This window comes from Benincasa hispida, chromosome 2 (genome assembly GCF_027475165.1).
Source record: "Benincasa hispida cultivar pf3 chromosome 2, pf3_genome.v1.1, whole genome shotgun sequence".
NCBI classification, from domain to species: Eukaryota; Viridiplantae; Streptophyta; class Magnoliopsida; order Cucurbitales; family Cucurbitaceae; genus Benincasa; species Benincasa hispida.
This window is the reverse complement of record NC_143479.1, coordinates 3,340,898-3,350,900: the sequence shown is the minus strand read 5'-3', so window position 1 is coordinate 3,350,900 and position 10,003 is coordinate 3,340,898.

The window sequence follows — 10,003 nt, the reverse complement described above, 5'->3', positions numbered from 1 at the left end:
TAGCAATAGGTATAGTGACTGGTTTTGCATTGGACATGCTAAATCTGTTAATTACTTTTTCACAGTAGCTTAGTTGGCTAATGGTTAAAGTTGAGGAAGTTCCGTCCCTTTGAATTTCAATCCCAAGGATCTTTCTAGACTAACCCAAATCCTTCATGTCAAATTCTCTCTTTAAGAGATTTTTGAAATGAATTAAATCCTCCTTAGATTTTCCTCCTAGTAGCATATCATCAACATAGAGTAGTAGATAGACTTTTTCCTTATAGGTAGATGAATTAATAAAAGAACAAATATTATAGGAACTTCTTTAAAATCCAATACTCTCTATATAATTATTAAACCTTCTGTACCAGCATCTAGGGGATTGTTTAAGACCATATATAGAATTATTTAGGAGACAATATAGGTCTTCCTTTCCTCTTTCTTCAAACCCTTTAGGTTGAACCATATAGATAACCTCATCTAGATTTCCATGAAGGAAAGCTGTTTTAACATCTATTTGATCTAGTTCAAGGTTGTATTGAGCAACTAGAGATAAAAGACGTCTAATAGAGGTTTGTTTTACTACTGATGAAAAGATTTCAGAATGTCTATGCCTTCTCTCTATGTAAACCCTTTAGCCACTAACTTTGCCTTGAACCTAGAATTTTCTTCTTTGGTAGAACCCTCCTTTAGTTTATATATCCATTTAGAGGCTACAGGTTTGCATCCTTTAGGAAGAGGGCTAGGGTACAAGTATTATTGACAGTGAGTGATTCCATTTCTTCACACATAGCTTGAATCCAAGACCTAGTATAAGACAGTTTATTGCCTCTTCAAAAGTGGCTGGTTCTTGGTCATTAGGAGCTATTGTGGCATTTAAGACTAGGTTCATGTAGTTATTTCAGTATACCTAGCTGGAGGAACTATCACTCTTCTTTGTCTATCCCTAGCCAAAGAATGCTGACTTAGATCAGGTACAACTTCAGTATTCCCAGTACTCTCATTTGAGATAACCTCTTCTTTTTCTTCAGTTTCAATAGGAGGGTTATGGTTAGTGGAAGAATCTTCAGCTGTCTCCACCTCAATCCTAGCAGTATTAGGGCTATTAGAAACTTCATAAGTTGTCTTTTCTTTTTGCATAAACATCTCTTATTCTCTGAAAGTGACATCTCTGCTTATGGCAAACTTTTTCTCAATAGGATTCCACATCTTAAATCCTTTGACACCTTCAGAGAACCCAACAAACATACATTTTGCTGTCCTAGACTTTAGTTTCCCCTGATTTTGGTGAATATAGCCAACACATCCAAATACCCTTAGATTTTCTAGGTTAGGTGGATGTGAGGTCCATTTTTCTTCAGAACTTAAAAAGTTTAGGGAGGAATGAGGACACCTATTTAAAGTGTACACAGTGTAGCTTGCTGCCTTAGCCCAATATTTTTCACTAAGGATTGCATCTGAGAGAAGACATCTAACTCTGTCCATGACTGTTCTATTTAGTCTTTTAGCTACTCCATTTTATTGAGGAGTGAATCTAACAGACCTATGCCTAATTATTCCTGTTTCTTTACAGAATTTGTTAAACTCTTCATTACAAAATTCTAGTCCATTATCAGTTCTTAGGTATTTAATTTCTTTAGAAGTTTGTTTCTCTATCATGAGTTTCCATTTGTTAAACCTATCAAACACTTGGTCTTTAGTTTTAAGGAAGTAGACCCAACTTTTTCTAGAGAAGTCATCAGTAAAAGAAAGTAAATACTTTGAGCCACTAAGGCTAGGTGTAGGAGCTGAATCCCATAGGTCAGAGTGTATATAGTCTAGGATAGCTTTTGTGGTGTGTTGTGCTTTAGTGAAACTTTGCCTTGTGGCTTTTCCTAAAACACAGTGTTCACAAAAGGTTAGATTTTCTGAGAGACCTTTAGGTAGAATCCCTTATTTAGATAGGACTTGTAGGCCTTTAGACTAATGTGAGATAATCTTTTGTGCTATTCATCAGTCTCTGTGATCTCATTTGTGGTGGAAACATATGCCCCTGTCATCATTTCAACTCCTTTGACCACGAATAAGTCATTTATCTTTTCCCCAACTAATATCACGTTAGAATCCTTTAGCACCTCAAGGGTTCCTCCTTTACCCTGTACTCACACCCAATTGCATCTAGCATACCTAAGGAGATTAGATTTCTCTTACGTAGTGGAACATATCTCACATTCCTAAGAAGTTTAATAGTTCAATCCTTAAGTTTCATGGAAACAAAGCCAATTCCTTCTATCTTACAGCCTTTGTTGTTTCCCATATACACTATTTCTCCTTCAATTTGTTTAAAGATGTTGAACCAAGTCTCATTGAGGTCATATGGTAGGTGCATCCAGACTCTAGGACCCAATCATGTTTTCCTAGAGGATTTACATGGTTGGATTTGTCTAAAGTTGAGGTTAAAGTATCTGAGTAGATAAAAGAGCCTTCTACAACAGATGCTTCGGGTTGTTTGCCTTTTGAGTCCTTTTCTTTCTCTTGATTCTTTCTTTTTAGGATAAAACAGTCCTTAATTAAATGTCCTTTATTCTTGCAATACTTACATTTTATTTTCTATTTTGATTTATTATCTTCTGAGTTGTGAGGTTTTCTGTCCTTTGAATGCTTTTTTTTGAAGTTTTCTTTAGCATATAACCCTTCACCACTATGATGATCCTTTCTATCAATCTGTAGTTCTAGCTCTCTGGTTCTTAGGGCTGAGATTATAGTGTCTGTGCTTATATTGTCCCTTCCATACTTTAGAGCATTTTTTATTTCTTTATAGGGTTCAGGCAAAGAGTTTAGAAGCACGTAGGCCTCATTTTCATCACCATGTTTTTCTCCTAGAGATTTAAATTCAGCAACAATTTTCTTGAACTCATCTAAATTATCAGTTAAAGTTTTAGATGAATCCATTTTAAATGTGAAGAATTTTTCCTTAAGATACATTTTACTAGGAAGATCTTTAGTAGCATATAACTCTTCTTGTTTAGTCTATATCCTATATGCAGTTTCTTGATCTAAAACTTGTCAAAGAACACTGTCTCTAAGGTTTAGAACCAACGTACCATAGGCTGCCAGCTCCCAGTCTTCTTTTTATTGGGTTGTCATAGTGGCAGGGATTGTTGATGGGTCAAGGAGGGCTCTGTGAGCTTTCTGCTGGCCGAGAATCTCCTTGATTTTGGCCTTCTACAGGCCGAAGTCTCCTTTGCCATCGAATTTCACCACTTCAAATCTTGCTACTGACATTTTTGGATTAAAAACTTGAATCTTGATTGTTCAAGAATTGTAATCTTGTAAGTCTTTTGCTCTGATACCACTTTGTTGGGCCTGATTCTTATTGAATGAATAAAATGAGCCCAAATGATGAATGATAAGGCCCTTCTTGCTTATCCAATTTCCTGAGTCCAATTATTTTGCCCCAAAAGAATTTTGGTTTGGTAGAATACTTGGTTACCATTTATCCACGAACTTCGAACTGATGTGCTCCTCGTGGTTTGTTCCACTGACCCTCGCCTGATGGAAGTGAAAGAAAAAAAATATTCTGATGGGTGATAATTTCATAATTAATTTCCTTTCTCTCTCTTTCTCTCTCGTTCTCTCTTTTCGATTTCTGCAGAACTTCTTCTAACCCTAAATTTTCTGTTTGTTTTGTGCAACTACTTGAGTAAATGATTGATGAACAAAACATGCAATCTTGAAAAAGAAAGGAAGAAGAGAAGCGCTACACAACGATATACGTGATTCGGCAAAATGATACCTACATCCACGGGAAGAAGGAGAGATCTTTATTCGAGAGCTAAGTTACAGATTTTTCTTTTACAGATTTAAAGTTTTCTTGAGGCTATTGTAATTGTATGCTACGAAACTTGTAAATGATGAGTACTTATACTAGTTTCTGATACAAGTAGTTACAATAACAAACTGTAAAAGTTAAAGAAATGTGAATAGTTCTTGAATATGTTGAATGTTTGAGCTTATTTTCTTCAGTATTTTTGTTAACAGAGTGTACAAGCTATGTAGATACAGGGTCAATTCTAGGTGTTAAAACAAATCGATCGGCTTTCTTTAATAGGATTTCCTTTCTTTATAGAAGCCCAATAAGAAGTGTACCACTTTACCTGGCCCAGAAACAAAGACAATAAATGTTCATATGTGATTCACCTTCAGCCACGTAGTAGCGAAAAACAAATTGAGTGAAAATTCCAGGTAATCAATCTTATCTCTTCATTATGTCAATTTCATTCTCTCACTTAGGGTTCTAAAGCTCTCTAACTTCTCTCTCTTGTTCTTGGTCATTTCATGTAGATCAAAGAAGAAATTTTTTTTAAGAAAATGAGCATGTAACTTAGGAGATGAAGAGAGAAGAAGAAGATCTGCACAAGGATTATAGTGGTTTGGTCTAATAGACCTACATCCACGGTCAAATATACACATTGGGCTTCTATAAAGAAAGGAAATCCTATTAAAGAAAGTTTTTTATTCAAGGGATTTTTAAGGTGTTTAAGATCTTTTCAGATTTCTTATGTCATCTCTATTTGTACTTTCAGATCTGTTATATATACACAAATATGTTTATTTAGCTCAGTTTCTTTTACACCAGGACATTTTATGTTCCATTTTGGGAGCGGTAGAAAAAAAAAGGAGGAAATGAAAATTTGGAAGAATTGGAAATGGGTTTAATGTAAGAATGTTGTTCAAGTGTAGAATAACAGCTAGATTCAGTATACAGAAGGTGCAGAAGCAAAGATAAACAGATTCGGTCATTGGAGATTAGGACAAAATACACAGGAAGATGGAAACAATTGAAAAAAGAAAAAGGAGAAAAAGGAAAGAAAAGGAAGAAAGGAAGAAAGAAGTTGTGGCCATGCCCCGTAACCTATTCAAACTCATGAACTCAAATGAAACCAAATCTAAATCTCACGGACAAAAAATATATTTTATTCAAAATTTAGTCATAAATAATGTAAGTGTTGAACAGTCTATGATTGTGATAATAGTTTCTTATGACCAGTCCATGGAAACTTATTGAAATTAAAACAAATGACAAATACTAAAGAGAAATTTTCCTATATATAATAGTATGGTAGTAGTATATGAGTAGTAATCATCCTATTACTTGGTTACAAATTAGAATGGTGTGGATGTACCAATGTTAAATAGTTTTTTATAAGAGAAGAAATATACTAATGTGAACATAGAGATAGAGAGTAGAAAATTTTCCAAACACAACAATCCGTTAAATAAATGACATGCTTTCTTAAAATTGTTCTTTCTTCGAACTTTTTTTGCAATGGAATTACTTTTTAATCCCTAGATTAACAAAATAAAAAATTTCTAATATTTCTCTCTCCTCTCTCCTCTCTCCTATCCTCATATCTCAACACAAAATAACAAAAATTATTTAATTTGTATTACGAATATTATAATAGAAAATAGATGCCCATTGCTTAGTGTCCCAAAAGCTATGTATCACCATTCATGTTGTCCATATGTTATGTAGTTATTCATGTTTGGTATCCAGGTAAGTCCGCATCCTACTTATCACTTTGCCTATAAATAGTGACATTTGGTGGATCTTAAGAACACACCTACATTGGTGAGAATTCCACTTCCACCAATTTTCATATTATCCAATTTCAAGATTTTGGTTATTTTATGTTTTAGTTATTTTATTTTATAATTTTAGTTTTTATTTATTTATTATTATTATATAAAAATATTATTAATTATATTTTTCATATCCGTATTCTCGTTGTGCTCCTCAATTTTCATAACACGTTATCAACACGAGCTCCTGTCGTTTCTCCCGCTAAAGGTAGGTCCTAAAGGTATGTCGGTTTTTTTCTCTTCATTATAATTAATAAATTTAATGTTATTTTGCATATTCAATATCTATTAAATTTCTAACATAAGTACAATATTTTATGATAGTGCCGCCATGATAAATCCCACAAAATTAGAATTTTTCATCCTTGATATTAATGACAATAATTATTTGTCATTGGTAATTGATGCCGAAATTCACCTGGATGCTATGAATCTTGAGGAGACTATTAAAGAAGGAAATATAACATCAAGTCAAGACAAAGCAAAAGCTATGATTTTCCTTCGTCATCATATCCATGAGTGATTGAAAATGGAATATCCTACAATAAAAAGATTCTCGTATCTTGTGGAAAAATTTAAAAGAGAGGTATGATCATAAAAAAATAGTTATTCTTCCTAAAGCTCGTTACGAGTGGATGCAGTTGAGGCTACAAGATTTCAAATTAGTAAGTGATTAGAACTCCGCATTATTTAAAATCAGTTCAAAATTGTTGTTATGTGGAGAGAAAATTACTGATGTTAATATGTTAGAGAAGACATTTTTTACCTTTCATGTCTTTTATATCATCCTACAACAGAAATATCAAGAGAAAGGTTTTAAACAGTATTAGGAATTAATTTCACGTCTTCTCGTGGTCAAACAAAATACCGAGCTATTGATGAAAAATCATGAATCTCAACCAACTGAAACAACACTATTTCCTGAAGTGAATGCTGTGGATTTTAATAATAATCGTGGTCGAGGTCGAGGTCATGACCGTGACAGATGAAGAAATAATAATTATTTTCGTGGTGGTCGTTCTAATCATTTAAATTTCAAAAGTACTATACAAAATAATGATCACAAAGAAAAAGCTCCTCAAGATAAAAGTTCAAAGAGTGTTGAAAATAAATGCTTTTGATGCGGAATGACTGAGCATTGGTCACGTATCTGTTGTACGTCAAAACACTTAGTTGACCTCTATCTAGCCTCCCTGAAGTAAAAAGAGAAAAATGTGGAAGCAAATTTTGCATACCAAAATAACGACATATTGACTCATCCCATATGACAAATTTGGATGTGGTGGACTTCTTTAAATTTCTTGAAGATAAGATTGGCACAGTTGGTGGCACATCAAGTATTTCTTTTGACTTTGAGAATATATAGACTTAATGTTGTTTTTTTTAATCTATCTTCATGTTTTTTAGTAACTTTTGTATATTTTAAGTGTTGTTTTTCTTATTGTAATTATTTTTTTTTAATGAAGAAACATGGATCATTTTCATATGTTGGGTATTTCAAGAATGAGCAAAGAAAATCTATGTCTGGTAGACAGTGCAACTGCACATACAATATTTACAAATAAAAATTATTTTTTCAAATTGACAATGCTATAAGCAAAAGTAAATACAATATCAGGTTCTGCAAACTTGATCGAAGGTTGGAAAATCAAATATTATTTTGACTAAAGAAACAAAATTTACAATTGACAATGCATTGTTCTCTAGTCAATCAAAGAAAAATATTCTAAGTTTTAAAGATATACGTTGCAATGGTTATCATATTGAGACTGATAGTAAGAATAATGTGGAATATCTATATATCATATCCACTGTCTCAAATGAAAAACGTATATTAGAAGAGTTGCCTATTTTATCTTCTGCATTGTATTGTACTCATATACAAGTAATTGAAACATATGCAACAATGAACCCAAAGTTCATAAATCCAAACATATTTACAATTTGGTATGATCGATTGGGTCATCCAAGATCTATAATGATAAGGAGAATTATTGAAAATTCAAATGGACACCCATTGAAGAATCAGAAGTTCTTTAATCTAATGAATTATCATGTGATGCTTGCTCTCAAGAAAAATTGATAATTAGACCATCACCATCTAAAGTGGGGACTGAATCACCCGCATTTTTAGAACGAATTCATGGTAATATATACCCATTAACCCACCAAGTGGACCATTTAGATATTTTATGGTATTAATAGATGCATCCAGCAGATAGTCACATGTATGCTTATTTTCAAGTCGAAATCTTGCATTTGCAAGATCACTTGCTCAAATAATTAAGTTAAGAGCACAATTTCCTAATTATACAATTAAGATCATTCGTCTTGATAATGCTGTTGAATTTACATCCCAAACTTTTGATAATAATTGTATGTCAATTGGGATAAGTGTTGAACATCTTGTAACTCATGTTCATACACAAAATGGTTTAGCAGAATCATTTATAAAACGTTTGCAATTAATTGCAATACCATTACTTATGAGAGCTAAGCTTCCTTCACCTATATGGGGACATGCTATTTTGCATACATTGTCACTTGTACGCATTAGGCCAATAGCTTATCATAAGTACTTGCCATTACAATTAGCTTATGGTCATGAGCCAAATATTTCCCATCTGAGAACTTTTGGATGTGCACTATATGGTCCAATTGCTCCACCACAACGCACTAAGATGGGTCTTCAAAGGAGGTTAGGAATATATGTTGGATATGATTCCCCATCAATTATTAAATATCTTGAGCCCTAGATGGGTGATGTATTTACTACACGATTTATTGGTTGTCATTTTAATGAGACAAATTTTCCAATATTAGGAGATGAATTAAGAACTTGGAAAAATAAATTACATGGAATGCATTGTTATTGTCTTATTTAGATCCCCGTACAGATCAATGTGAACTTTAAGTTCAGAAAATAATTCATTTGCAAAATATAGCAAATTAATTACCAGATGTATTTCTAGATGCAAAGAAAGTAACTAAGTCACATATACCAACTGCAAATGTTCCATAAAAAATTGATATCCCAACACAACAAGTTGTCATTAATGAGTCTGGAACACGCTAGAAGCATGGTAGACCAGTGGGTTCCAAAGATAAAAATCGTCAAAAACGAAAAATAATTAATAGTGAAAAAGACTTGGTTGAGGATGTAAATACCCATAAAAAAATCTTCAACATGACTAGTAAGGAAGGTGAAATGCCTAAATATAATAATGAGATTTCAATAAACTATATCACGACAAGGAAAAGATGGAATCGAACTAATGTAATTATTGACAACATTTTTGCGTATAATGTTGTTCTTGATATTATATCTAAAAATGAGGATCCCAAACCAAAATCTGTTGAAGAATGTCGACATAGAAAAGATTGGCTTCAGTGGAAAGAAGCAATTGAGACATAAGTAAACTCACTTTCAAAACATCAGGTCTTTAGATCTGTAGCCTGTACAGCAGAAGGTGTTAAACCTGTGGGATACAAATAGGTATTTGTGAGGAAAAGAAATAAAAATAATGAGGTCACAAGATATAAAGCAAGACTAGTTGCAAGGTTTTTCACAAAGACCTGATATTGATTTTGAGGAGACGTAGTCTCTGGTGGTGGCTACAATTACATTAAAATATTTAATTGGCTTGATTGTATATAAAAGTCTGGATATGCATCTTATGGATATAGTCACAACATATTTATATGGATCTCTTGATAATGATATTTATATGAGAATCCCATAAGGATTTAAGGTACCTGAAACATATACATCAAATTCCCAGGAATGTTATTCAATAAAGTTACAGAGATCACTATATGGATTGAAACAATCAGGACGGATGTGGTATAATTGCCTGAGTGCATATTTATTGAAAGAAGGATATCAAAATAATCTAATATGTCCGTGTGTTTTTATAAAGAAATCACATTCAAGATTTGCTATTATAGCTATATATGTTGATAACTTGAATATAATAATTGGAACTTCTAAAGAGCTTTCAAAAGCAATAGAATATTTTAAGAAAGAATTTGAGAAGAAATATCTCAAAAAAACAAAATTTTGCCTTAATTTGCAAATTGAGCATTAAACAGATGGAATATTTATTCATCAGTCAACTTAAACAGAAAAAATTTTGAAAAGATTTTATATGGACAAAACACATCTATTAAATATTCCAATGAAAGTTCGTTCATTGGATATAAAGAAAGATATATTTTGACCTCGAGAAGATAATGAAGAACTTCTTGTTCATGAAATACCATATCTTAGTGCAATTGATGCACTTATGTATCTTGCTAATAAAACAAGACCAGATGTAGCATTTTCAGTAAATTTATTAGCTAGATATAGTTTTTCTCCTACAAAAAGACATTAGAACGAAATTAAGCATATACT